The 27,888-nt window shown below is 36.0% G+C and overlaps 3 pseudogenes; 2 read left to right on the forward strand and 1 right to left on the reverse strand.

Annotated features, from left to right (window-relative positions):
* The first annotated feature begins 1,003 nt into the window (after positions 1-1,003).
* LOC140867648 (B3 domain-containing protein Os07g0563300-like) lies at positions 1,004-4,257 on the forward strand (annotated as a pseudogene).
* A 9-nt stretch (positions 4,258-4,266) lies between these two features.
* Positions 4,267-9,254, forward strand: LOC140867655 (beta-galactosidase 8-like; annotated as a pseudogene).
* A 250-nt stretch (positions 9,255-9,504) lies between these two features.
* On the reverse strand, positions 9,505-11,540 carry LOC140863723 (uncharacterized; annotated as a pseudogene).
* Positions 11,541-27,888: the final 16,348 nt, after the last annotated feature.

Consider the following 27,888-nt stretch of genomic DNA (forward strand, 5'->3'; position numbering starts at 1 on the left):
TAACAACACAAATGGATTAGCTGCTTTTCTGCCCCCATAACGTTTAATCAACTCCTCTGCAAATCTGTCCCAGTCCATGCTCGGGATTTTCTGTCGAAGCCACTGGAACCAATGATATGCAGGACCCTCCATATGAATGTGAGCCAACCGTAGACGATTATGCATTGGTGTCCCATGTAGTTCGAAGTATTGCTCAGCCCTTCCCAACCATCCTCTAGGGTCAACACCATCGAAGCCAGGTATGTCAACCCGCTTCAACGCCTGTCTCATTTCATCGTCTTGGTAATATTTTTTTTCTTCTCGATACGGCTCTCGTCCTCCACCTCCCATAGAACCGCCGCCCATCTCCTCGTTCTTTCCTCCCTCTGTCTAAAACGGATCCTCTGAATCTCCTTTCACCTTGCCGAACACCCACTGTTCCATTTTCGCCTGGGTAGCAAACATTTTTGCCTGAGACTCGGCGAAGCTGGCTACTGCCTTGGTGAGTGTATTGATTGCCTCCTGCATCTCATTCACCGTCTTCTCCAGTACTTCCACTTTTACTTCCGATCGCGTCATGGCTATATTTTTCTCGATCGGATCCGGCAGGTCGGACCAAATTGTTAGGCTGGTTTATGCAAACTGATAGTATCTTCCCAACAACACACAATAAAACAGTAAAGGAAAATGAGAAATATATTTGATATTGCTATCAAATCCCCAGAGAACTCTCTGTATATTCCCTAGCAATGCTAGTACAAAATAAACACGATGATATCAAAATCATTTCTAACTAACTCCTTCACTCCCTGCCCTATAATATTCCCTCATCCCACGTGCATTCTTAATGGACCATTTAATTGGGCCTCTTGTGCCTTCTGGTGTATACATATTTTATTTTGGGCTTAGGATTCTCATCCAGGCCTCTAACATTTTTCTCTCATTGTACTTGTGGAAGCTGTTTCTTCTTATTATTTTGTTTCTTTGAAAATTGATGTAATTTAATTGAAATTTAGTTATGCTTATGAGGAAGGAAAATTTTGTGAGGCTTTTCACTCAAGCACTTCTGGTTGGAGATGCTGTGAATCTTGTGGAAAGGTAACCTAGCTTTAGGTTTTACCAAGATTTTTGTAGAAAATTCTCATTTTCTGTGTGTATAAGTTGAAATTCTTGTTTTCTTTTTCATAGAAATTTCTGAGAATGTGTAAATATTGAATGTCAAATCCTAATTGCAGCAAATACATTGTGGTTGTATAGTGTCGTTCCATATGTTTGTACTCTTGGATGCTGGAGGAATAGAATGCCTAACGTGTGCAAGGAAAAGTTTTGTTTTGGTAAAAGTTATATGGTTCTTTATTTAGTGTCTTTTATTTCTCAAGATAGGATTATGTACACTTTTCGTGGTTGAATTTTATTATATCGATGGATGTTGCATAAAACCTTTGATAAATTGAAAAACCCAAAACAATCTTTAGTTATACCGGCCTTTTTGGAAAGCTGAAGTTTAATATAACCACTGGAGGAATATATCACATGCTTCATCAAACTAGGTTGTTGTCTTTCATATCTTTTAGGTATTACGTTCAGGGACATAACCTTTTCATTCCCGTTCTTCCAGACTCCAAATCCAGCATGACCGCCACCTTCACAATTTGAAAGAAGGAAGGATTTCTCTGTGAAAGCATTGGGTTCCGTAGTTGGCTCGGGCCCAGTACCATGGAGACTTGCACCCAGTTTGTTCAAGGAGTCTAATATCCAATCTGATGCACAGGCAAGAATGCCCTTCGAAATTGTCGAATTAGGTGGTATTGATTTGTTTGGCACTTCTGAGAGATTACCTGCTGCTTCACCAGAGAAAAAAGCGAGAATTTACCGATGAAAGATGTTTTAATGGAAAAGTTCAGAGTTGGCCCATTTGACACGTTTCAGAATGGGCATGCTGGTAACTATATTGGACTATCGAGAACTTCTCCTTTCCTGTCACTTCCTGATTTTGCATGAAAATTTTCTGCCACTCAGTTATGTTTTTGTCTTGCTGCAGCTCTTAATCCAAAAGAGCATCCATTTCTCTCCATAAATAATATCCAGCCAACAATATTTCCCAAAGATGATTCTTCAAATTTCAGTTTAACCACTGCGACTTCGTCCAAAACCGAACTAGATGATACTGGCCAGCTTTCTGCAGCTTTTTCAACACCGCAGACCCTTTCAATTCCAGTGGTCAAGCAGGTTGGCAGTCACTATCGAATGGATTCATGTGGTGAGACTCAGGTTCGTAATTGCAAGGTCCAAGGAGATGGTCGGAGCAGAAATCAGTTGCTTCCTCGGTGTCGACCCCAAATAACTGAGGAACTTCTACAAATTTCAAGCTAGTATCCTGTAGCGTGAGGGTTCGTGTTACATGTTTTGTTTCCCAAGAATAATCATCACTAAATTCTTTAAGTCTAGTTTCTCTGTGGCATACCCTGCGATGCTTGCTTAAATTCCATTTGAATATTATTAGACAATTGTACTTGGTATTTCACCGATCTTTCCCTTGATTTTGCCTTAATTTATCATTAGCTCAAAGTCAGTTATAACTCCATTGTTTGAGAAAACTTTAAGTGCTAGCGATGCTGGACGTATCGGCCGCCTAGTGCTGCCAAAAAAGTGTGCAGAGGTGAGCCCTTGTGTCTTATGTAGGAACCGTTCTGATAAAACTTACTTTTTGTTTTTCTCTGTTTTGCTATTTGTAGTTGTATACACGCGTAAATGTTTGAATTCGCTTTGTGGTTTGATTTTTGAGTCAAGATAAGACGTGCTGGGGTGTCACAAAAACTCAGTGGATTCCTCTGAAGACGGCTATCAAGCTTAAACGTTGGCGTATAGGGACTTAGATATTAGAAATCAGACATATGATGCGTTATATGAGGAGATGATGTGTTATATGAGGAGTGCGCTTTCTTTTGTATCGTTAAATTCGTGTTGTGAGGTTTCTTTTTGACTGTCTGAATTGGTATCATCCCTGTAATGGCATCGCATAAACAAGGAAGACATTTGTCACTTGAGAGAAGAAATCCATCTTTCAATGCAGCTCCTGGCTTTCGTTTGTAATTTTTTCCCCTTAAATTGTTTCCCCGTAAACGAAAGCAAAGGGCAGGTCAAGACTAAGAATTTTTCATATTTTTTTTCATTTTTCGATTGTATGATAGCCTGTGACACTTTTAGCTTGATTTGATATGAGGTCATTGTGTTGCATCCCTTCACCTGGTATAACTGTCATTTCGATTTGTGAACGATCTTTCCTAGTTTTGAAAATTTGAGAACTGAAAGAAGGTGCTTCATTTGCTGTGAGACAGGCCTATTTTCCATCAATTGCTCTGCCAGAAGGTTTACCTTTGAAAGTATTGGATGTGAAGGGAAAGGAATGGGTATTTCAGTTTCGATTCTGGCCAAACAATAATAGCAGAATGTATGTCCTGGAAGGAATCACTCCCTGTATACAATCTTTAAGACTGCAGGCTGGTGATGTTGGTAATTAATTAGCACCACTGTGTCTTGCATTTTGATCGAGCATATTATTTAATCTTTCCTTTGCTCATTTGCAAAATCATTCATGATATTTCTTGGCAGTAACATTTAGTAGGCTGGAACCTGAAGGAAAGTTGGTCATGGGTGGGAGAAAGTCTACAGGTATTCCATCACCAGATCAGGTTTATCCTTCAATCAAACAATTTGAAGTCTTAATTGAATATTCGTACCAAAATATATTTCATTGAAAATTTTAATCTTGTCACGAATAAAATAAACATAATTTAACCTAGATACATAAGTATTACTATTTTATTTATTTATTATCTTTTAAAATATACTTGTCTACAATTTGGGGTTGTACATAATATGACATTTACAAAGATTTGAAAAAACTTCTGGGTATCTTGTTGTACGAGTATGCTTTCTGCATTGTGCAAACATATATTTATTTATTTGAGCTCTTTGATGGAGAAAGATCCACCTGTAATTTCATACCTAATTGTATTTTCGTATGCATTCATACTAACTACATCAGTTAAAATATTGTTTATGTACATTCATCATTATTGTGTTCAGTTTTGCTTTTATGTTCAAAGGGAGATGGAGCTGTTGTAAAAGGAAATAATGCTTTTATGCCAGAGAACTGTCAAGCTAAAAATAAATGTGTGGAAGGGATTACAGTAAATGGTCACATGAAGGGTAAATAGCCTAGTAGCTTCCAGCCGATCAGCCACGTTTCTGAGGCAGATATAGGAAGCAACACTTCTGAATTACATGAAACTAAGCCTCCTTATAGCAGCAAGGGGAAGGGGAGCATTTTGGTCTCAAAGTGTAAGCGCCTTAGAATTGAGAATGACATAGAGCTCAAGCTCAGCATGGATGAAGCTCAAGGATTGATGCGCCCACCTGCTAAAATTGCCTTCAAAGATGGTGTATTATAGGTGGAAAATGAATATGGTAATGTCGAATGGGCTTATGGAGTAGGCGGAGAGTTATATGTTGAAGGGGCTGCAGAATTAGCTGTTGGCCTTAATACGTCTGTTCCTTGGGTAATGTGCTCGCAGGAAGATGCGCCTGATCCAATTGTAAGCGATCACATCACTTCTGTCTTTTATTATTCCATGTAATGAACAGTTCATTCTGTGTTTTGAGGTTCTGTAGCTGAGCTTTTTAGCTTTGTTTAATTGAAGGAATAATGAAATATGCAGATAAACACTTGCAATGGGTTTTATTGTGATCGATTTGTTCCCAATTCACCTTACAAACCAAAAATGTGGACTGAGAACTATGTTGGAACTTGGATGGTAACATGCTACACAATTCTGGCAAGAGAGTTAAATATATTGTGATCGATTTGTTCCCAACTAGGTAACATTGTTTGCCCTGAAGCTTAAGCTAGATTCAGTTGGAAGAGAGTTAAATATATTGGAGAAAAATGTGTTTTATCTTCAAGCACAAATCTGTTAAATTAGATGGTCTTTCCTTGGCAATCAATAATCCAATGTGTCATGTACAATTTCCCTATAACATTCTTCTCCCTTTTAAAAATTTTCCCTATGGAGATGCGATCCATATAGAGATGCTAATTATTTTGTGGATTGCCGAATTATTGCATGTGGAAACTAGAAATCTTCATAATCCCAAAAGCTGACTATTTTATCTTCTATCAGGCACATATATACTACTATTTTATCTTCTATCAGGCACATATATACTTCAAGTCCTCCAATGACTGTGCAGCCTTTCTTGCCAATTATGGTAGCTCCACTAATGCAACTGTCACTTTCAATGGGAAATCTTACTTTCTACCAGCATGGTCTGTGAGCATTCTTCCAGGTTGTGAGAACGCCATATTTAACACAGCTAAGGTATCTCATCAGTCTCTCATGTACACATTACATTTTCTAATATGAAATGGTAGAGGTCTAAAGTGAAAGGTATTGCAATGGCCTATCTCTCGTAATTTTGCATATGGAACTTGCTTGCCAGAATATTGATTTACGGTCAAGTCTTTGTCTGGCCATTTAAATTCCAATTATGAGTTTATGGTACCTTTACCATGAGATCACACAATCAGTTCAAGACATGATTTTTTGGTTTAAAGATAATCTATTACGTGTTCTTGGTGCCTTCTGCCATGCATCGGATGTCATTTCGTAGTATTATACTTTCCTTTCTGTTCATTAACCAGAACCACAGAAATGTTGTTCCATGCAATTTTCTAATTCTTTATCAACATGGGTGAAAGTTTATTAAGATAAGCTTTTGTGGACTTGGGAAGTTAACTTTCTGTCAACATCTCGGACTAGCACAAATATGTAAATGGTTATCTTGAAGTTAACTCCGCATTGAGTTTGAAATATTTAAGACTGTGAAACCACCTACATTGTGTCTGTGCAAGTTAGTGATTGAAATGTTAATAGAAGAAGTTGAGTCTGGTGACATTCTATTGACTTTAGTATCTTATGAAGATTATTCCTTGCATTTTTGGCATGGACAAAGGTTGTTTCTCAAACAGCTCTTAATGGCGATGATTTTAACCGGAACCTCACCATGCATGACTTTTCGTTATCATCTTCATCTTGGAGTTGGTACAAAGAAAAGGTGGGCATTTGGGGAAATAATTCGTTTGGGGCAACCGGTCTACTGGAGCAAATAAATACAACAAAAGATATCAATGATTTTCTCTGGTATTCAAGGTAAATCGCTAGATTATTCTTTTCCATTTTGAATGGCACAGTCTGCAAGTTTATAAGTAGAAAGGTTCATCAGTATTGAATTTACCTAGTTACCGAACAATTGTGTCAATATTCAAGAGATACCTACCTCTACATTCCATCACCATGAAATCTCTTTGTTTGTTTGTTTTTGTAAAGTTGTCTAGGTGGTAAAAAATCAGTACAATTATGAAGAAGAAATGAAGGTCCAATTTTAGTTTCTTACCTGTAAAAAGATCACAATCATTTGTGTGCGCAATTTTATGGCAGCATAAACTTGGATGCAAATATTACACAAAATAAAACAAAAGAAGTAGGCTTGCTTATTGGGAGCTTGGGCCATGCAGCTCTTCTTTTTGTAAACAAAAGGCCAGTAGGTAAATCAAATGTTGATCGGTTGTACTTTTCAACTCTTGTTGTATTTGATAAATAGAGCTTTTTTTTATCTAGAGAAGATATTCCTATTTCTTTCCATTTTTATTTTTTCTTGTAACTTCAGATCTGTGTAAGAGACTAGTTAGCAGCTACACCTCTGAACTGAATTGCAGCACACTGTGTAGTACCAGGAACCGATACTAGATTGATCTTTGAACTGCAATATAAATGATTGCCTACCAGGCCACACCAGTAATGTTAGAAGATATATTTCTTGTTCCTGGTAAAAAAAATTAAGCGTTGCAAAATGTTTGTCCTGTGGGCCAAATATCCTGATACTTTAACCAGTAAATAATCAGTTAGTGTGTTTTTCTAATCCAGATGGTCGAGGTGGTAGTTATTTTAACCTGTTAGTTGTGTATTTTGTGTCGAAATAGTAGCATCCTAATTGGATAACAATACAATCCGTATTCTTCCAGCATTCGGGTTTGGCAACCATGACGATGCCAGCTTCCTGCTGAGTGCAAAAGTTGACCTGATCAGTGGAAGCAACACATTAGACGTGTTGAGTATGATGATTGGTTTACAGGTATTTGATTATTCATTGGAAATCTTTTGCTATTTGAAAATCCTCAATATAAGTAAGTGAATTGAGGTTTATTACATGTTATAATGATTTGTCTTTCATCACACATATTCTCATCGTTGATCATATCCAAATTCAGAAATTACTCTGTTTGAAATATTGTTGTTCAGAATTATGGACCATGGTTTGATGTCCAAGGAGCGGGAATGTATTCAGTCATTGCCACTGATTCAGAAATTTGGAAGGAGGACCTTTCTTCCACGCAGTGGACCTATCAGGTAACCACTCAAAGTTTAACAAGCTTTCGAAATATGCATCACAGAATGATGCATATTTATGTCAAGTTTTTCTTCACTCTATACATCAAGCCCACCTAATCTATGTGGCTTTCAGTTTCGTAGTATTTCTTTTTTGTGGAAAAGTTTCGATGTTCAGCGTGGAAGTATTCCAGGTTGGACTTGAGGGCGAATTCCTTGGACTTCAAAATGTAACTATGGCCAATAGTTCGATATGGACTCATCATGGGAGTGCTGCACCAATCAATCAAAGCTTGATATGGTACAAGGTAACAGCATTTCCATCTTACCTATTTTCTTTTGTGCTTCTCCCAATTGAATTTGACGCGGTATCCTCAGCAAATGGGGTAAGCATTTAGAAACAACTCCCCGGACAACTTTAAACATAAACATTTTGTAGCTTGTCAAAAAGAAGCTGGTCTGAAAGAATGAGATTTCTCAGTGATTTGATCAAAAAGGCGAACCACGTCTGACTAACAATTAGGTTCCTTGTATTCTCTTGGTTGAATACTCATGCTTAGATCAGTACAATTGTGAAAACGCAAGAATTCAAGGATGAGTGTGGCTTAGAGGGTATGCCTGAAATTTCGTTATTTTGTTTCGTTTTATGGTTCTGTCCCACGAAAGAAAGATTAACAAAAATAAATATCATGTTTGATTTGGCATTCAATGTCTGATTCTCAGACCACATTCTTCGCTCCGGAAGGAAAGGGTCCTGTGTCATTGAATCTTGCTGGCATGGGGAAGGGTCAAGCATGGGTGAACGGTCTGAGCGTAGGGCGATATTGGTCTTCTTATCTCTCGCCATCAACTGGATGTTCAGAGAATTGTGACTACAGAGGAACTTATGATGCATCCAAATGTCTAAAGAAGTGTGGTCAACCTGCCCAAACATTGTATGTACAAGTATAAATCTTCTGTTTCAAGTGTTCGTATACTTAAAATTGGAGCTTTAATTTAGATGAGGTTCCCTAAGAAATCAACTGTACTGCGTACATTCCTTTGGAATACAGGTATCACGTGCCACGCTCTTGGCTACAATCTGGTGAGAATTTGCTGGTCATTCATGAAGAACTCGGCGGTGACCCTTCCACGATCTCGTTTTTAACTCAGAAGGGTCAAGTAATATGTGGCCGTGTGTCGGAGGATGATCTTCCACCGGCAGATACAAGGGACCAAAGTCTGGGCTTTGTATCCAGAACCCCACAACTTCGACTGGCCTGTGAACCGGGATGGCACATTGTCTCGATTCTTTTTGCCAGCTTCGGAAACACTGAAGGAAAATGTGGAGCTGTCATACCAATGTGTCATCAAATGTGCACCAGGTAATGTCACACATTTCAGCTTACATGGAGAATATTTAATGTTAGCCCCTGATTTATTGATAATTGTGGCCGGATTAGATTCGGTATAGCTCCTCAGTAAGTTGTTAAAATATAATGGAAGCAGTCTTCTGCACAATCGATAAGGAAAACAGCTAAAACTCGAGGCGCATTGATTTTAAAGTTCTACAATGTTGTTTGATGAGACAATCAAAAAGCTACATGTTGCAACTTAATTTTCCCTTTTTTTTAAAAAAAAAAATGGTTTGTTGCATTTGAATGATGAGTTGTGAATTCAAAAAATAATTACCGACAAATTCGAGTTATTCCACAGGTCTGTACTGGCAAGCAGGGATGTTCAATTCCTGTCTCCACAGCTAATCTTGGAGTTGCGTGTCCAAATATGGTGAAAATTTTGACAGTTGAAGCTCTATACATGGCTTGAGACGGCTGATACATCAAATGTTTGCTTGACAGCTTGAATTATATGATTTATTGTTCCTTTAAAAAAGTCTGTTGTATTTTCAATATTCAAAAAAGAAATGAACGGTTCAAAATTCTTGTTCAACAGTAGTGACATTCACATTTCAGACAAACTATAACTGGACTCGTACACACCATAGTATTTGAGGAGCCACCTTTAACTTCATCATTATTTTGCGTATGACTGATTTGGAAAACCCACTAAAACACCGTAAGGATGAGAACCTCTGACTTTACTGAACAACGAGGAGAATCTTTCCTATATGCTTGCTGCTTTCAAGTAACTGGTGCGCCTCAACAGCTTCTTCAAATGGAAAGGACTTGTACACAACCGGTTTTATCTTGCCTGATGCAATCGCTGGCCAGACATTTTTCTCCGCCACACTCACAATATTAGCTTTGTTTTCTGGGCTCCTGTCACGCAAGCCAGCAGCTGCAAACAAAATTGACACGATGTTAAATTACTAAGTTAAAATTTGCGCTTCACCCTTAAGACCATCAAGATTCATCCTTTTTCCATAAGAAGAATGGGGGACTGTCATGCATATGATCCTAGTCGGAACATACTGTGGTGGATATAGTAAATAAATCTGACGAAGACTTGAGCATGTTACCCTGCACTGTAAGTCGTTTTACGAGCAAACTTGAAAGGTTTACTTCTGTTAGTGATCCACCCATAAACCCTATTATGAATAGCCTTCCATCATAATTTAGACTTTCTAGGTTCCTCTGCAGATATAGACCCCCGATGTTAATCAAGTATAACATCAACACCTGCAATTGAAAACTCGCAAGTTAGATTTTATGACCTGAGCAGAAAGAAGAGATATACGTGTGGATGAATAAACAAGAGACATATATATTTGACCTTTCCCGCCAGTTTCTTCCTTCACTCGTACAACAAAGTCCTCTGTCTTGTAGTTGATGCAGACATCAGCTCCTAGGTCCTTGCAAGCAGCAATTTTTTTCTCGCTTCCTGAATAGCAGCATCAACAAAGCCATAAGTGGTACAATAGACAGCATCATTGTACAAGATTGATGGAGATGAATTAGGTAGAGCACCTGCAGTAATGAAAACTTTGATACCAAGGTGTTTGGCTAGTTGTATTGCAAATGTACAAATTCCACTGGAGCCTCCATGTATCTGAAATTATTTGCTAATATTTAGCTTACAGAAATGATTTTGCCAAGTACACATTTTTTTCAGAAGAAAACTTCATAGTTTCTTTGTTTATGTTCCACAGACGACCTTTGTCTCTCTATCTTTTTGACGCATTTATAACTAATCGTCAAACAATGGTAATCTGATCATAGCAGTTATAACCATGGAGATCAGAACTTCACATTGTGAAACAATTGTAGCTTCTAGAAGGATTACAAGCATCCCACGATCACAAAACTACAGTGGTAAAACCAAAACACACGAATGATGAATAGAATTTGTAGATATTGAGCCAGCTATCTTGAAAAGTTTATGAACAACAAAATCTTAAAAATAGGTCACTACTTTTCCCAATTACAATACAAACTTTGAGTAGCATATCTCATTGATCAAATATAACAATCATTATGGATGGCCTATCAAATATAAAACAAGCAATCAAACTTACCAGGAAAGTTTCCCCTTTGGTTAGGCGGCTCATCATGAAGACCGTGGACCAAACAGTGCAAGATACCTCAGGAAAACCAGCAGCATCATGCAGAGAAACACCAGGCGGGACAGGAAGAACTTGTCCAGCGGGAACAGCAACTTTCTCAGCGTACCCCCCTCCACCAACAAGAGCACATACCTGTATAAACACACCCTTGAATCGCACCTCAAAACTTCAATATTATCTGATCAAGAAACAAATTCCTGTCTTGAAACTTCTTTGCTTACCCAGAGTGTTGCATGCCAAGTTCTACAGGACAAGGTTCAAACTTTTGGGTAATCAAGTTTCAATGTTTATATTTGGCATCTTACAAATGCGAAACCGATAACAGGAATTTCAACACAATAAATCCATTCTTCATAAACCCATCATATATTTCGCCAATAAACGTTGGATATGGACTGTCACCCTTAGGCGGAGGATGATTGCCCTGCCGCTGAAGGGTGTCAGCTCTGTTGACTGCGGTGGCTGCGATTCTTATCAAAACTTCATCGTCTTTTATTTTTGGGTCTTCAACTTCTTGTAACTGTAGCACTTCTGGGCCACCGTCTCTAGTGATCACTATCGCCTTCATCTTCTTCGTTTCTCTTCTTTCTCTGAGGTGTCGGTGTTTGGGGATTGAATCGTGAATTTAAGTTTGGGAGACAATTTTTTTTTTTTTTATAACATTTATAGTTTATTTGTGATCAATTATACGTCTAAATTGAATTAAAGATGATTACATGTCAAAGATTTTGAAACTCATACATGTGAAGATAAATATAGCCAATTATGTCAATAAATACATATTCCAATTATTTTTTTCGTTAACGGGTTGTTATATTTTTGTATCATTATTATTACTTATTAGATGTTTTGACTTTATTTGTCTTTTTCAATATTTTAAACATTTTCAATCTTAGACGTCTATGTTATGTTATTCATCAATTATATTTTCTTTTTATTAGTTTTTACATGATTATGTTGAATCTTCCATTTTAGTAATTGACCTCAAAATAATTATTATAGTATCTTAACATAAATTTGAATTTTTCTCTATTCAATAAATAATGAGATAATCAAAAGAGGCAACTCCAAAAAAAAAAATTTCTTAAAGCCTATTTCAATTAAAAATCATTCTTCATGTCAGTGAATCTTTAGTGTCAATCTCCTAGGTTTAATTTTTTTAGTTTAAATAATTTACATCAAAATATTAAAATACTCTTACTTTCTCACGTACTTTGCACATAAACTCCTTTTCTTCTTAATATGCTCAAAGAAATAAAATTCATTCTCATACTAAATGTAACTCATTCTCATATCAATCCAATTTTAAAAAATTTATTAGCTACTCATTGAAGTAATATTGAACAATAATTTAGCTTCAAATTAAGTACTTATAAATAATTATGGTACTCTAAAATCTAAATTAAGTACTTATCAATAATTATATATTATTATTCAATAATTTAATTGTCTTAATTAATTATTATTTGACTCCAAACAACCGTTATTGATATCTCAATTACATCTTACTACTATCCAATTTGATCTAATTAATGCCCATTATTGCAACTTTTTGTACATATTGTACTAATTAAATCTTGTATGATTTTGTGAAACAAGAAATATACTATCTAGTTAATTAGTCTCGCGTCTTATTGCTTACCATGTTGTGTTTGTAATGCTCGATTTCTCCAATATTGTTATTTATCATTTCCCCCAAATTATATAGTTTGTCACATGTCTTTATACCGGTCATCTATATTTAGTGTACTCAATAATTATTATCTAATAAAGATGAACTATTACTCAATAACATTTAATTAATGTCTGATATATAGAACTTAATTAGTGTAATAGTAACCAGAATATGATATGGGACACCCAATTTCTCGTATGCACAAAATAATTAATAAAAAAATTATCCGAAAATACCAAAAGATGGAATATCAAACATCAATGAAAATATAGAAAACTAAAAAATTTGAAGGATACAAAAAGTAAATACACAATTGGATTCTTATTCATGTTTTTATAATAGAAATTAGATTTTTGGAATAATGGTTTTGGGTATTTTTTTTTATTTTTTTAATAACATAAAGTAAATATATTTTTTCATGACGTTGAAATCACCGGTCACTAACCCGTAACCTCCTCACTGCATACTAGATAAGCCATCGATTAACGCAATAGCTTGTAAACTAGTTCACTGATGTAGTTGGTAAGGAATAGCTCGTTCGTTAAGAAACACTACATGAGTAAACTGCATTCTTATTATTAGTAAACTGCATTCTTATGCGACATGCTCGTTCGATAAGTTGTGTGTTGGTAAGGAGAATTGAACTCCTGAACAAAATGTTGAGGGCTAAATAAATTTATTATTAGTAACATAAATAAAGTGTGGTCACTGCAGCTTGTTACTTGTCTCGATTTGGGTGAGACTCGAGACTATGCTATATGTGAAGTTTTATTTTCGGATTCGGAACTATTAAATTTCTAAGATTTAATATTGAAATAATACGAGTGATTTTTTTTACTACAAAATACTTACGTAACAGCTCATTTAAAAAAATTATAGGATCTATCAGTATTTTTTTATTTTACAGTTTGTACGAACAATCGAACCTACCAAAAATTCTAGTATGCAATGTGACATATATTTACTCATCCGATTCTATTAGCCGCGAAGGTTTAAACCCGGACAATTGCGATGGACAAACCTCTGTCTAAAATAAAAATTTTCCTTTCTTTTAAGGGCAACTTACAAATCACTCCCCAAAGCCAAACTTAACTTTGTGTTTACTCCCTAGTTGTTTAAAATTTGTTTCAACTCCCTATTGCTTAAATTGTTCCAAAAATGCCCTTGTTCTTAATTTAATAATTATCTTAATTTAATCGTTATTATTTTCAGAATTATCAAATGTAGAATAGGATTCGAAATTTGATTTGCTTGATTCATCAAGATAATAAATATTTTCATCTTCTGATGAACATTCAATTGTTTCTATTGGATAAAATCCAAGAATGTATAATTTTTCTAAAAGTTTAACTTTGTTTTTCCTTTCATTTCGTTTTGGACATTCATTTGCATAATGACCTTTTTCATTGCACAATCAACATGTGCAGTTCTTTCCTTTACCTTTTGGGAAAGGTGGTTTTTTATTATCAAACTTTTTATAAAGTTTTTTTTATAGGGTTTTCTTAAGAAATTCCTTCTAAATTTTTTTTATAGGGAATAAATTTCCTATTAAAATATTTATAAGGTTTATTAAATTTATTTTGTTTCTGTCGTTTTAAATGTTTGTGTGACATGTTTGTTTTGCAACTGTATTCTTTTACTGTGAATTCCATTTTGTCACAACAAAGTTTATTGTTTTGTTTGTAAGATCTTGATATTCTTTTATTTAATGTTACTTCATGACATTTCTTTGTTATAACATCTTTAATAAATTTAATAGCTCCTCCTAGTGTTTTGGCATAAGCGCTAGTTAATAATTCATATTTACTATTTATTGGTATATTAGGTATTTTATTGAAAATACTTAATTTATAATGTTCTTTTTTATTAGCATCTATTAACTGATAATAGTTTGTTTCATAATCACATATAAATTCTTCTAGATAACATAAATTATATAATTTTATATTATCCAGAATAAAGATTGCTCTATTTCTATATTTTTGGCTACTAAATTAGCATCATTATTAGAAACTCCTAAAAATTCTTGGTACAAGGCATCAACAAATAGTTCAAAATATCGATGTCCTGTCATTCCTTGTGGTAGATTAGTAATTACTAGGTTTTCAGCTCAAGTTCTTACTGCTCCTACCAGTGTCATTTTTATCATTCCATGAGTTAAAACTTGAATATTCTCACTTTTGTCTAATAATGATGTTAATTGAATTTGTACTGATAGTTCATTTGCCCAATGATCTATCTTTGATTTTCTTTCTTTAGCTGTTGAACAACCTAAATCTAAGATATTCTGTTTCACAAATCCTGATGTTTTTGATTCTATAAGAATATCTCTAACATCTTTATAAGATCCAGAGTATTGGTCTTTGTTATATTTAAATTATTCATCATCTTTTCCACCACTACCTTCTACATTCGTTTGTAGATTTAATCGTGGTCTAGAATCATCTTCAGATTCTGATTCTGAAATATCCATATCTCTGTATTGTTCTGATTCTTGATGTGAATGATATAATTCTTCTGTATTTATTTCTATTTGTTCAAAATCAGATTGGTTTGTTTCACTAAACATCAACATACTTATGTTTGCCATAACTAAGGGGATTTCTATACCATGATTCAATTTTGAATGGTGGTTCTTCTTTCATTTCTTTTTTTCCTTTATCTATTGGAAGAACTTCTTTAAGATAGTTTAATATTTCATTACTGTGTCTTTCTTGTTCAATTATTAATCTAGTCGTTGCTAAATCAATATATTCTTTGAAATTTTTCTCTAATTCTTGTATTGATAGATTGACTTATTAATATTATTTTCTAAATCTCCTAGATCTTTTTTTAATTTTATTAAGGACGTCATTGTGATGAGGTTGACTTATTAACAATAGCTTGTTTAATTTTAAGAATATTTTGATTCATGGTTCCAATCTTTTCAAGAATATCTTCATCATTTCTAGCAAATGATAATGATCTTCTTGGTACAGACTGTTTTGTGGTTTGGAGGTCATCTGAACTCCATCTTTTATAGGGATTTATTTCTTCAATAAATGCTTTTCGAGGGTGTTCAATTCTTGTAATATTTTCAAACATTCTTTCAACAGAAATAGTTGGTTTTGTTGAAATTATTCCTGTTTGAGAATTATTACTTATTGCTAAACCGACAACATAGTTTATATTGATCGGATGGTTTCCTGTTAACATAAGATTATTTCTATAAAAGTAATAATCTAATGTTAAAACGTCATTTATGTTTTTATCAAAAAGAGATATATTGTATTGTGGATAAATACAAAATTTCATCTTTTTGTAACATAAGTTTCCTTCAATTTTTCCAAGGATAGAATCCTCAAAATTACGTATCTTTTTGTCACGAACTGTGATTTCAATTGGTGTATCTATTCCTTCTCGGTAGTGAGCTGATACTATTATTTCAATTCCTCCGATATGAACACATTTCAGTTCAGATCGTTCTTTTTCACTGGCTTTTGCCATGATGATATCAATATCTTGAGTTGTTAACAATTTCAGAGTATTAGACCTTAATTCGTTATTTATTTTACATGATCGTTCTTTTGTACGAATCGAATAATAAATTAAATTTTTTCTGGGATTAATAAAATTTGAAATCTTGCTTAATATTCCTGGTTGATCTATTAGATTAGTTTTTGAATTAGAAAATCCTGTTTTCTGTATTTCGGCAAACTTACTTTGATTAAATATAATATTCAAATTATACTCTTGGTTTTCTTCAGATTCATCAATCTGACTGTTTTGATTTGAAATTGTTACTTCTGTCATTTTAACAAATGATAGAACTTTTTAATTTTTTTAAAGCTATTATAAGTCTTTTTGTTGAATCTATTTGTTCTAATAGATTCTGAAAATCTTCGAAATTATCAATTGAAGATTGACAATTATTGAGATGTTTCAAATTGTTTTCACAATTTTCTATATCAAAATTTATATTTTGAGAATATAAATTAAAGATATTTTCTTTTGTATTTTCATATATTTTCCATTTAGTAAAAATTGTTACTTTTATTATTTTGTTTTTGTTGATAGGGTTTCGATAACAAAGTTTATTCTTATACATAATATATTGTTATGTCTTCAATTTCTTCATTTTCAGAAATCTGAATTATCATTTTTCAGTTACTGGAAAAATGTTCTTTTTTATTATTTTTGAAATAGAGGGTTTGGAGATCTTTTATTCTATTCCAATATTGATTTATTTGTCGTAAATCTTTTAGTAAGATTATTTTGTTAAATAAATTTTTAATCTCAATATCTAAGGTTAATCCAGGCATTAGTAATCTGTTTTAATAACCGCTCTGATATCAGGTTGCGGAATTCTTCTTATTCTTCTTATTAGTTTACACATCGATTTATAGATCTGATTCATTTGTAACAGATAAATGATTTAATTCCAATTTGGTTCCATTCATTCATTACTATTACAATTTTTAGTTGATAAACTGATTCGAATATGGTTAGATCAAAATTATTTATATGATATTCATGAAATGTATCATATTCATGATCATCCTCTGTTTCAAACCAGTTTTAAATTATTAATCTTCTATTTCTTATAAAGGATGATGACATGATTAATATATTTTGAATATTTCTTTAATTATTATTTTCATTATCAATTTCATTATATATTTTTTTTTATACTATGTTCACCAAATCGATCAATTATATAATTTTCGACAATGAATAATCGTTGATTTATTTTATTCATTTTGTTATAGATCTGAATGTAGAGTGAATTTGTATTTTCTAGATTTTTAATTTTATTTCTCAGAGGCCAAATCTTTGCTTTTCCTTTATTCATTTTGATTGATTCTTGGTTTTGAGCAGAGGCCAAATCTTTGCTTTTCCTTAAAGATCTCTTGATCGAATGGTACTTGCTCTTCAGATCTTCAGGTTTACTCTAATCATGGATCTTCAATTATCAGCTTCCAACCTTCTCACTCCTTTCGCCCTGCTTGTTTAGTTATTAGCCATAAGGCTTAATTTTGTTTCTGATTTTTATGTTTCTTAGTTTCTGATAGTTTTCATACGTCTTTTATGAACCAAATTGTAAGAAACTTAAGAAGAGAGATGGATACTCAAACTTCGCTTATTCATTTACAACACAAACATCTCCTTTTATAGGCATGGAGAAACGCATACAACATTAAAATAAAGGAAGAGAGGGACCATCCGACACTTCATAATGGAAAACAACTCATTTTACATCTGAGTGGATGCCTTTCACATGTGGTGTGGTCCACGATTTTATTTGTTTTTACATTGTGTCACTTTCTGAATCACTGGTACATTCGGACCATTTATTTATTGGTTTGTCTTCTTTGACAGCTGCTTCTTCTGTCTGAATGGGTTGGCAATGTCCACATTTGTGAGTGGAATTCATTGTTCTTAGTCTTTGACATAGAATTTGTTGGGTTTCTCGGGTCATGTCAACTCTTGCTTCATAGATTGGAGCTTCAAATTGAGCTAACATGTCTTGTTCTTTCATTTGGATTGTCTCCTTATGTCCAGAGGTTAATAAAATTTTACTGGTTGCAAAATTTATTTTAACCTTTGAGTTTTCATTAATCTTTCCTGTCTTTGAGATCATGTCAATCAATGTCTTTATTCTTATATCAGTTTAGTGACCCTTACCCGGATCACCTACTAACAGAACTTAGGCATGCAATTAACTTAATTAAACAGATATCAGAATTAAACTGCGGAAACCATAAACCAAAGTACAATTCCAAGAAAATGAATCTGTAAATACCCAAATAATATACAACCAGATCGAATAGTTGTATCAATCCAATAACAACAGAAATAAAACCTAGGCGACGCTCCAGCCGGCCAACCACTGCCTATCCCCTCTTGGATCCACCCGTATCGTCCAAACGCAAAACTGTCCCATGAAATAGGGTATCCAAAAACACAGAGTACAAGACGTGAGCATAAAACGCTCAGTACGAGAGTATGAGTATACATGCATGCAAAGTGAACTACCTAAAACTCGAGGTCAAGGATCAGATACCAAAAACAGACCGGGCCCTGGTATGTAGCATGTTGTGCCGTCGCTTCAGGAGGTGGCTCACATACCGAGTACATGTGGATACGCCGGACCCAAATCGATAGAAGTCCATCCACTGACAGGATAGGGTACAACCCTACTAATAGACATCTCGAAGGAGATAACAGCAAGATGCAAATGTATGCAGCATAAAATCATGACATATAAATCATGCAGTCACATAATGCATGCATACTCAGTCAGGATATCTCGAACAGTACTTCCGTACCTCAAATCAGTGCAAGCTCTAGCAACTCTAGGTCCACGCCTATAGTCTGCTCTACACTGCCAAATTACACTACTATCATTATAGTGCTCTAAAAGCCTTAACTAAGCTAAAGCATACTCCTAAATATTTTTAGGAAGCAAAAGCTATACCTTCGTCCGTCGTTATCCCTTTGCTGTTGAATGCCTCAAAACTAGGCCACAGCTTTGCTACAACGCCTGGACTGCTATGCCACTTTCGGATTCCCAACGGGACGCCTAGAATGCCCTAGATCTGAACTAGAAGGCTAAGGAATCGAAAGAGAAGAGGTGAATGGTGTGCCTAAATCTGAATCTCGGCTCCTCTATTTATAGGCGATGATCGGAGCCTCCGTTCCTCGATCGAAATGTCCGAACACGATCGGAACGTCCGATCCCAACATTGGAGCTTCCGATCTCGCTTATCTGCCACGTGCCAAAATATCACTGGTTGACTTTGGATAGGGCAATCGGAGCTTCTGATCCTGATCGGAGCTTCCGATCTTGCCACACGTCATGCCTGACGTAATTTCGATCGGAGCTTCCGATCCTGATCGGAACTTCCGATCTTACCTTCGGAGCTTCCGATCTGTCCGATACCCAATTTGTTTAATTAGCATTAATTATCCCTTAATCACTGATTTCGGGTACTGTGGGGACCCGGGTTGCTAATCTTATCTTAGAGCAATTTATTGTAATTAACAATTAAACAAGTACTTAAAAGAATTAAAGAAATAAGAGCTAAAACATTTTTTTTTAAAAAGGCTACAGTGTCTCGCTCGATCGGTTAAACTTGGCCGATCGAGCGAGCTCAAAAACACAAAAGCTATGTTCCAAAATTCAAGGCCTCGCTCGATCGGTGAACTTCTACCGATCGAGCGGGCAACAAAAGTCGAATTCTCTATTTTGCTAAATAAGGGCCTCGCTCGATCGGTGAACTTCAGCCGATCGAGCGGGCTCTAAATCCAGAAAACTCTGCTGCCATATTTTTGCTGTCAAAGATTGAAAAACAAACCATAATCTCTTATATATGCTACCAAACAAGATACATGCTATCTCATAACATCTTATAAGCTTCCATACACAAGATATACAAACTATCATGTACCCAACCACAATATACAAAGTTCTTGTATCAATTCTAGCATGGTTTAACAACTCAAAGTACAAGTCTTGCTGCTAAAACCCGTGTCCTCACTTGCTATGATTCTACCTCGAGCTATCCTTGTCTTTTTTGACTAGCTCCTGCCCCACCTATTGCCATGCACACATACAAAACAAAGCAATAGCCGGATACCTCCGGTGAGAATAAATCCCAGTATAAACAACTTAAAGTGCGAGATAATAAACGTGAATGCAATTCATATGACCAAAAGAGGCTAGCAAGCTGATATCAATCGAATATAAGTTCTTGGGATCCCGAGGAAATAAAATCTTTAACCAACACCAACTCACCCAATCGAGGTGAAGTTAAATACTTTATTTCCTCTAACTTTGGTGCAACTATAATGAGTCTTCTGGCTCTGGAAGTAAGTCTACAATCCGTGCCACTCAACTACAGTCCTCCAAACGTCATATGACTCTAGGCTTTTAACCCTCTGTGCTTTTCAGGCTGGAGTTCAAGATGAATGCAACATGTTCTGTATGCATTAAATGCTATAAAACATCTTGAACAACTAGTCACATAACCAAGCAAAGCAATACAATCAAGTAATAACATAAAGAACATAAGGAAACAAGTATGTGATTGACATGGGAATACTCGAAACAATAGCTATTTCGAGCGTTCTATCCCATCTGGATTCGCTGTCATTTATACCTTTCAATAGCATGTCTGGAAGTACTTCAAGTCTGCAATGACATCAATGATAAAGAATATCAAAAGGTTGCTCAATTTCTCAACTCAATCTCAAGTACAATGCTAGCAAACCTTGCTTCAACTTCTTCCCGATTCGAATCGGAACTCTCGAGTCGTAAATCTTCGATTGAAAGCTGAGAAATAACATATCAAAGAGCTAACAAGATCAGATGCAACTCAAACCATGATTCTGTGAATCAAGAATATCAAATTCTTGACATTTTGCGAATCGACGGCGTAACGGCTACAAACCGGCAATCCCAACAATATCCAAATCCATATACTAATCAAGATAACTCAACATATCAATTCAATACCATCAAAAACCTCATAATCATATAGTGTAGGGTTCGAATATTTGCTTCTTAAAATCATAAAAAATCCGAACGACAGTCTTTTTACGAACCGTCTGCGAATACACGATCGGTACAGCTGATATACACATATATCTTAAAATCATGAATTTCCATCTTCAACATAAAAATAAAATCCAAGAAAAGTGAATGAAACTTGTACCAAATCAAAGGTCTCGGAGCTGTGATCGCAGATATATATTTATCTGGAATTTCTGACAACCGGAGCGCGAGTTATCGAAGCTTTTTCGGATCAAAAATGGTGTTGAAGATGGTTCAGCCGAGTCTTCTGCCTATTCCCTTTAATTTTGATGGCTTTCACGTGTAATAAGATATAAATCAAGTGGAAATTAAGATATATATGGCTAAATTGCAGTTTAGTCCCTGAACTTTTAGCTATTTGCAATTCAGTCCCCGAAAAAGTGATTTAATTCAATTTCAACCCTTTTAAATTTAAGAATATTAGAATTTAATTCTAAACTCTAAATATTCCCAAATTAAATATTCTCGGATTAAAATTAAATAATCTCGGGCCTTACATTTCTCCCCCACTAAGACATGAGTTCGTCCTCGAAATCATAAGCAAGCTGTATAGACAATCTGTATACACATAAGATAATGAAATAACATAAAGCAGAATAAGAACTCACATCAATGAAACAACTCTGGAAATCTCTGTCTCATATCTGACTCAGTTTCCCAAGTCGCTTCTTCAGTGCCATGTCGACTCCATTGAACTTTGACTAGCTGAATCATCTTATTTCTGAGCTGTTTATCTTTGCGATTAAGAATCTGAATAGGTTGCTCAAAATAACTGAGAGCCTCGTCAAGTTCAGCTTCATCAGGCTGAAGAATATGGGAAGGATCAGGCTGATACTTTCGCAGCATAGAGACATGGAATACATCATGAATACCAGACAAAGATGGACAAAGAGCGAGTCGATAAGCAAGATCGCCTATCTTCTCGATAATCTCATAAGGACCGATAAAACGTGGAGATAACTTTCCTCTCTTGCCAAATCTGACTGTACCTCTAAACGGAGAAATCTTCAAGAAAACTCTGTCTCCCTGATCAAAAGATAGAGGTCGTCGTCTGATATTTGCATACTTTGCTTGTCTGTCTTGAGCTGTTTTCATTCTTTTCTGTATAAGCTTCACTTTTTCTGTCATTTCCCGGATCATATCAGGCCCAACATCAGGAACGTCTGAGATATCATCCCAATATAACGGTGATCTGCATTTATTTTCGTACAGTGCTTCAAAAGGAGCCATCTCAATGCTCGTCTGATAGCTGTTATTATAAGAAAATTCTGCAAGTGGTAATGAATCTTGCCAACTAGTACCAAAATCTAGTACTACAGCTCTCAACATATCCTCAAGTGTCTGGATAGTCCGTTCTGACTGTCCGTCCGTTTGAGGATGATAAGCTGTACTCAGGTGCAATTGAGTACCAAGAGCTTGTTGCAAGCTATGCCAAAAATGTGATGTAAATCTAGGGTCTCGATCTGAAACGATAGATTTAGGCACACCATGTAATCTTACCACTTCTCTGATGTAGATTTCTGCCATCTGATCATGTCTGTACGTCATTCTGTATGGAATAAAACATGCTGATTTCGTCAAACGATCAATAATCACCCAAATGGCATCGCACCCTCTGGATGAACGTGGTAGTTGTGTAACGAAATCCATGGAAATGTGATCTCATTTCCATTCTGGAACTGATAAACTCTGTAATAGACCACCTGGCTTCTTTCGTTCAGCTTTTACCTGTTGGCAATTCAAACATCTGGATACAAATTCAGTCACATCTGACTTCATCTGTTTCCACCAATACTGCATTTTCAAATCATTATACATTTTTCTGCCACCAGGATGAATACTAAATCGACTGCTGTGAGCCTCTTTCAAGATCTGCTGTTTCAAAGCTGAAACATCTGGAACAACAAGTCTGTTATTCACATATAAAACATCATCAGAACTGACCTGATATTCAGATTGATGTCCAGATCTGACCATAACAATAGAATTCTAAATATTCGAATCTTCTTTCTGTGCTTCTTTGATTCTCATTAACAGTTCTGGCTCAGCTTTTATAGCACAAACATGAATCGGTCGCATATCTGTTTGAAATACTAATTCAGAAATACAACAATCTTCCACCATTTGAGATACACCTATCGTAGACAAGGACAAAGAACATACCTTTCTACTTAAGGCGTCTGCAGCTGCATTAGATTTTCCTGGATAGTATTTGATCTCGCAATCAAAATCTTTCAGTAAATCAAGCCATCTACGTTGTCTCATATTCAATTCTGATTGCGAAAATAGATATTTCAAACTTTTGTGATCAGAAAAGATGTCAAACTTCTCACCATAAAGATAATGTCGACATATCTTCAATGCAAAGACAATAGCGGCAAGCTCCAAATCATGGATAGGATATCGAGTCTCGTGTGGCTTTAACTGTCTAGAAGCATAAGCAATAACATGCCCTCGCTGCATAAGCACACAACCCAGACCCTTGTGAGAAGCATCACAATATAGAACAAAATCACCCGTACCTGATGGAATCGTCAAGACAGGTGCACTTGTAAGCCTTTTCTTCAACTCCAAGAAACTCATTTCACATGCTTCAGTCCAGACATACGGCTTATTTTTCTGAGTCAATTGCGTAATAGGCTTCGCAATGCTGGAAAAATCTCTGATAAAGCGTCTATAATAACCTGCCAAGCCCATAAAACTCCGTATTTCCGGCATTGATGTAGGTCTAGGCCAATTCAGTACAGCCTCTACCTTGCTTGGATCCACTGAAATCCCATCACCTGAAATAATATGCCCAAGAAACACAACTTTCTGCAACCAAAATTCACATTTCGATAACTTGGCATATAATTTCTCATTTCTCAAAGTCTGTAAAATGATTCTGAGATGTTTAGCATGATCATCCACATTCTTGGAATATATCAAGATATCATCAATAAAAATAATGACAAAGTCATCCAAGTATTTTTGAAATACCCGATTCATCAATCCCATAAATACTGCAGGAGCATTGGTTAAACCAAAAGGCATGACGATGAATTCATAATGTCCATACCTTGTTCTAAAAGCAGTTTTAGGAATATCTTCATCTCGTACCCTCAGCTGATGATATCCAGATCGCAAATCAATCTTAGAATAGATAGCTGAACCCTGTAGCTGATCAAACAAATCATCTATTCTAGGCAGTGGATATTTATTCTTGATAGTTACCTTCTTCAATTGGCGATAATCGATGCATAAGCACATTGAACCATCTTTCTTTCGTACAAATAGTACCGGAGCGCCCCAAGGTGAAATGCTCGGTCTAATGTACCCCTTGGCTAACAAATCTTCCAGTTGATCCTTCAACTCCTTCAATTCAATAGGTGCCATTCTGTAAGGAGCTTTGGATATTGGTTGCGTACCTGGAATTAACTCAATACTGAAATCTATCTCTCGGATTGGAGGTAAACCAGGAATTTCATCAGGAAATACATCAGCAAATTCATGCACAACTGGAATATCTGTTACTGCTGGACTGGATTTCAATACATCGACTGCATAAATCAGAAATCCTTCCGCTCCTTTCTGCAATAAACGAGTCATAGATAGCACATATATCAAAGGGATCTTGGCTCGAGAACCCTTACTGTAGAATTTCCATTCTGATGCCATTTCTGGTCTAAAACGAACCACTTTCTGGAAACAATCTACAGTTGCCCTGTGCTTGGTTAACATGTCTATACCAACAATGCAATCAAAATCTGATAATCCAAGTACTATACAATCTAGATCAATCACATTCCCGTCATATTCCAAAGTACAATTTCGAATCATTCGAACAGAGATAATACCTTCACCCAAAGGTGAAGAAATAGAAACAACAGTAGGCAATGACTCAGATGATAAGGAATGCATCATAACAAATTTTTCAAAGATGAATGTATGTGATGCACCTGTATCTATCAAAACATAGGCAGGATAACCAGAAAGAAAGCAGTTACCTGCTATGACATCGTCAGGTGCTGCCTGAGCCTGTTCCTCAGTAAGTGCAAAAACTCGAGCCTGTTGTCTAGGAGGTTGAGTCACAGTCTGGCTTCCTCCTACTCTGGTCTGTTGATGAGGTTGTTGAGGCTGGAATGAATGCACTGATTGCCTTTCTGCCTGAGGTGCTGGTCGAGAAGAAATTTTACCGATAGCTTGTTGGGGACATACTTTGGCATAATGACCTGGTTGGCGACAAATATTGCAATTACCTGACACACATTTGCACTGATCGATAGCATGTCTTCCACCACACTTACCACAGAACACTCCTGATTCACCAGTTCTCTGACCTGTACTAAACTGTCGTTGTCCACTCGAACTGGAAGAACTACTGCCTGCTCTCTTGAATTGCTTCCCTTTTGGTCTGAATCGAGAATCCTTTCTGCCACTGCTTCCTCCCTCAAATCTGGGAGATGGTTGCTGAAACTGTGGCGGATTCTGTGGAATTAAGGCTGATACAGGCTGGGGAGATGGCTGTGGAATAAATGGTACTCCTCTTTGTCGCAAAATACCGGCTTCTGCTCCCTTAGCTTTGTTCAAAGCATCAGCAAAGGTATTAGGTCTTCCACTGTTCACCAATGTAAATACATCTGGATTGAGGCCATTGATAAACTGATCTGCCATTGCTTCGTCAGTTGCTGCTATATGTGGAGCAAACTTCAAAAGACTTGAAAATTTGGCCATATATTCCTCAATATTCAAGTTGCCTTGCCTTAGATTGGCAAATTCAGCACCCTTATCCTTCCTGTAGGAGACTGAAAAGAAACGTTGATAGAACTCAGTTTTAAAGACAGTCCAGGTGATAATCGTACCTCGTTGTTCCAATGCCCGTTTTGTAGTAATCCACCAACTTTTGGCAACTTCGTGAAGTTGATGTATTACCACTCAGATACGACGATCATCGGTATAGTCGAGTGATTCAAACAACTGTTCTATGTCTTCAAGCCAATTTTCACAATCAACTGAATTTTCTGTTCCTTTCAATTTTGGCGGTTTGAAAGACTGAAATCGCTTCAACAAAGTCTCCATTGGAGTAGCAGTAGGATCCATAGGGTCAGCAGATGTACTACCATGTGCATTCTGAGGTTCAACAACTGCCGGTGGTATTGGTGCTGGTTCATCTTGGGGAACAACCAATGGATGTCTAGTAGCTGGTGCTTTACGGGGAGGCATATCTGATTGTCAAACAGATTAGTGCATAAACAATATCATATGCAATAATTTATTCCATCCTTCTCTGATAAGCATTCTCATGCGTTCTCATAAGAATTCAGGTTCTGACTGAGGATAATCTGGAATCCAATTGCATATATAGCATGCAGTAGCAATAAAAGCACATAATCATGCAATCACATAATTATTGCAATATCAAGCATGCTAGCATATAATGCACATAATCAGATACAACATGTAATCTCATGCAATATCAAACAATCAGACAGACTCAATCTACCCCACTCATCAACTTCTATCTAAATCCAGAAACTTACGCTCTGATACCACCTGTTGTGGGGACTCGGGTTGCTAATCTTATCTTAGGGAAATTTATTGTAATTAACAATTAAACAAGTACTTAAAAGAATTAAAGAAATAAGAGCTAAAATTTTTTTTTTAAAAAGGCTACAGTGTCTCGCTCGATCGGTTAAACTTGGCCGATCGAGCGAGCTCAAAAACACAAAAGCTCTGTTCCAAAATTCAAGGCCTCGCTCGATCGGTGAACTTCTACCGATATAGCGGGCAACAAAAGTCGAATTCTCTGTTTTGCTAAATAAGGGCCTCGCTCGATCGGTGAACTTCAGCCGATCGAGCGGGCTCTAAATCCAGAAAACTCTGCTGCCATATTTTTGCTGTCAAAGATTGAAAAACAAACCATAATCTCTTATATATGCTACCAAACAAGATACATGCTATCTCATAACATCTTATAAGCTTCCATACACAAGATATACAAACTATCATGTACCCAACCACAATATACAAAGTTCTTGTATCAATTCTAGCATGGTTTAACAACTCAAAGTACAAGTCTTGCTGCTAAAACCCGTGTCCTCACTTGCTATGATTCTACCTCGAGCTATCCTTGTCTTTTCTGACTAGCACCTGCCCCACCTATTGCCATGCACACATACAAAACAAAGCAATAGCCGGATACATCCGGTGAGAATAAAGTCCCAGTATAAACAACTTAAAGTGCGAGATAATAAACGTGAATGCAATGCATATGACCAAAAGAGGCTAGCAAGCTGATATCAATCGAATATAAGTTCTTGGGATCCCGAGGAAATAAAATCTTTAACCAACACCAACTCACCCAATCGAGGTGAAGTTAAATACTTTATTTCCTCTGACTTTGGTGCAACTATAGTGAGTCTTCTGGCTCTGGAAGTAAGTCTAAAATCCGTGCCACTCAACTATAGTCCTCCAAACGTCATATGCACTCTAGGCTTTTAACCCTCTGTGCTTTTCAGGCTGGAGTTCAAGATGAATGCAACATGTTCTGTATGCATTAAATGCTATAAAACATCTTGAACAACTAGTCACATAACCAAGCAAAGCAATACAATCAAGTAATCACATAAGGAACATAAGGAAACAAGTATATGATTGACATGGGAATACTCGAAACAATAGCTATTTCGAGCATTCTATCCCATCTGGATTCGCTGTCATTTATACCTTT

Source organism: Henckelia pumila, chromosome 4 (assembly GCF_033568475.1).
Source record: "Henckelia pumila isolate YLH828 chromosome 4, ASM3356847v2, whole genome shotgun sequence".
Classification (NCBI taxonomy): Eukaryota; Viridiplantae; Streptophyta; class Magnoliopsida; order Lamiales; family Gesneriaceae; genus Henckelia; species Henckelia pumila.